Raw genomic sequence first — 3,550 nt, forward strand, 5'->3', positions numbered from 1 at the left:
AAAGGAACCTGGGATTGTTTTTGTTGTTTTCTATAAGTTTGCTCAGGTGTTCAGCTCTAGCAGCTTTTAGCGCCCGTCTGTAGTTGAGCATACTGTCTTTATACGCGATTCTAAATACCTCCAATTTAGTTTTCCTCCATTTTCTCTCCAGATTACGTGCTGTTCTCTTGAGGGCATGTGTATGACTATTATACCAAGGTGCAGGTGCTTGTTCTCTAACCTTTTTTAACCGGATAGGGGCAACGGTGTCTAATGTGCTAGTGAGGATAAGGTCTATGTTCTTAGTTATCTCATCAAGATTATTAGTAGTTATGGGTTTAGTGAGAAATTGAGATAAATCAGGCAGGTTATTTATGAATCTGTCCTTAGTGGTTGGAACAATAGTCCTACCAAGTCGATAACGTGGTGCAACACGGCTAATCTGCTCTACCGGTAGTGTGTACAGTATGAGGTAATGGTCTGTGATGTCATCACTCTGAGGTAAAATATCTATATCAGTGACGTCTGCTCCGTGGGATATTATTAAGTCTAGTGTGTGGTTAAAGCGATGAGTTGGTCTGGTGACGTTTTGTTTAACCCCAAAAGAGTTTAATAAGTCAACAAATGATAATCCTAGAGCATCGTTTACATCATCTACATGAATATTAAAATCTCCTACAAGCAGCACTTTATCAAAATTGATCAAGAGATCTGATAGAAAACAAGCAAACTCTTGAAGAAAATCAGCGTAGGGCCCTGGGGGTCTGTACACGGTGACCAGAGCGAGTTTTCTATGTCTGTCTGAAAGTACAACTTGAAGAACGAGCACTTCAAATGATTTAAAGCTGAATCCTAACATCTGACTAACATTAAGAGAAGCAGTATAAATGGTTCCTACACCCCCACAACCAGTCTGACGGGCTCATGCTTATAAACATATCCTGACGGTGTCGACTCGTTTAGACCCATGTAATCACCTGGTTTAATCCAGGTCTCAGTGAGACAGAGTGCATCGAGATTATTCTCTGTGATCATCTCATTTATAATCAGTGCTTTGGGTGCAAGTGATCTAATGTTTAAAAGACCAAATTTTAGAACTTTTTGGTGTTTGCTTATCTGGCATTTTTCGGTTTTAACTGCAATGAGATTATTTCTGGATCTTGTGTATTTACTTCTTGGTTTTACTACACGAGGAATAGATACGGTTTCTATAAACTGGGCTGTGTGTTAACTTGTAACTATTTGGTCTGTAGTATGCGTGTTCTCATTGTCGAAGATTTCCTGATGTCTTACCAGTCAGATGGTGTGAAGTATCCTAGAGATGTTATCTGATAGCACTGCTGCTCCAACTCTGCTGGGGTGCAGGCCATCAGAGCGGAAGAACCTAGGACGCTCCCAGAAACAGTTCCAGTTATTAACAAAGAGAAGTTTATGTTCTCGACACCATGACTGTAACCATTCATTTAGAGCTAAAAGTCTACTAAACTTCTCAGCCCCTCGCTGGTAAGTGGGAAGAGGTCCTGACACTATGATCCTCGCTGTGGGTGATGTGCTGCGTACTGTCTTCACCAGGATCCTGAAATCCCTCTTTAAGATCTCCGTTTGCCTCAGCCTGGTGTCGTTCGTTCCGGCATGAAGAACAACCGCTCCAAAGTTCTCCTTCAGGATCTCGGATACCTGCGCAGCGACATCAAGAACACGAGCACCAGGAAAACAGCGAGTGTGCACCTTACCTTTAGCTCCGGTAGCGCGGACATGCCGGACGATGGAATCTCCGAGAATCACAGTGTTGCGTTCCGTCTCGCGGAGAGGGGCGAAGCGGTTCTCGGTCGAGATCTCGAAGGCCCGTAGTAGTGGTGGGGGAGACGTCTTCGACCGGGGCTTGGCTTGTCTCTTCCCCCGCTGCCGCATCCAGGGTCCGTGTTGCACCTTTACCGGAGTTGTAGGTGCGCTGGGTCTGGGCAGAGAAACACGCGGAGTTGAGGTGCTGGGAGCGTTGGGTTCAACCCGGGAATTTACCTGGGACGAGTGCGCGTCCGCCCGGGATGTTTCCAGCGCCGCTTTCCGCTCTCGCAGCTGGGCATGATTTTCATGCAGCTCGCGAATCTATTTCTCCAAAACCTCCATCTCCAACGCCACCGTTTGCAAATCGAACAAATCTTCACCTGTGCTCAAAGTCAGACACACAGCCGGCATAGTGCTTATAATCACGAACAGATTTAAGATACACAAATATGATAAAGTGAGAGACAATGAATATAGTGGTAGTCGAGTTTACCTGACTACAGGCACAAGTCAGGAAGACAGAAACAATTTAGGATTATTAAAAGAGAAAAACACAAACAAACAAATACAAACACGGAACTCGCGGCAAACAAGTAAACACAGGAAGCTGCGTCTAAACACAGGAAGCTGCGTCACCGGAAGGTCGGGAAGCTGGAGGACAGAATAGTCAGTTACTCTTTTACCGATCTGTGTCCGCGTGACAATTCTGTCCTCCAGCTTCCCGACCGCATCTGTTTTCCCGACTCTCCCCTCAGCGTTACGGATTTTGGCACAGCTCTGCTTGTGCTCTGGTTCCATGCTCTCCTCTGCTGACGCTCAACGCGTTTCGACTTCCGGCTCGCCATTCTTACGCTCTGAGCGCTTCGGCTCACTGATTCGGCTCACTGAATCGGCTTACTGAATCGGCTCAGAATTTGCTCTCTGAATCGGCTCTCCTTCGCGCACTGCATGCTAGCATTTCTGCCGCTGCTTTTCCTGCTCCCAGCACCGTCGTGGCATCTGCCTTTGATCCTAATCCTTAATAGCTGACAGAACAATCTGGCCAACAGGGATCCCGTGGCTATACCTACCTCTAGTGCCGCTCTAACTGCTGTGTCTCGCCGACAAGCGGCGCAGGCGCACCAGTTTCAAAACCTCTCTGAAGGCGTGCAGGAAATCATGGGATACTTGCTCACACATTTTGGTGACAGAATCCCCACAGGTGCTCCACCGCCGTCATCGCCAGCCGCTCTGGTCTGGCAGGCCCCCGTGGCACCCCCCGTGGTAGCCAATCCGTTAACTGCACATCATTCGCCCACCTTTTCTGCCGAACTCTGAAAGGTTTTTGGTTCATCTACACCATGCCCAAATGCCGCCCGATCCCTGATCTTGGCCACACAGGGGAATCGCTCTGTGGCAGAGTTTACGGCTGACTTTCGGACCCAGGCTATTGACAGTGGATGGGATCACATGGCACTTTATCCACCCCGGAATCTGGATTGTCTGACCTCCTTGGCTACACGCATCAATCGGCGCATAACTGATTGTGTACGAGTGTCTGCTGTTACCTACATTATCAGTTGTTTATGTTCATGTTGATCAAAATATATTATACTGGTTTCACCTGAATAGTTTTAACCCCCAAAACATCTCAGCATCAGTTCATTGTAAATGTCATTGAATGTAAAATGATTAAACTAGTTGTCAGAATCTGACATCTAAAATTTCTATAAAACTTTTTTTGTGTAAATGTGTTGAATTGATGAATTGTGCAGATGAATCTTGAATGTCACTAATGAAGGTTCTC

This window comes from Silurus meridionalis, chromosome 12 (genome assembly GCF_014805685.1).
Source record: "Silurus meridionalis isolate SWU-2019-XX chromosome 12, ASM1480568v1, whole genome shotgun sequence".
In the NCBI taxonomy this organism is placed as follows: domain Eukaryota; kingdom Metazoa; phylum Chordata; class Actinopteri; order Siluriformes; family Siluridae; genus Silurus; species Silurus meridionalis.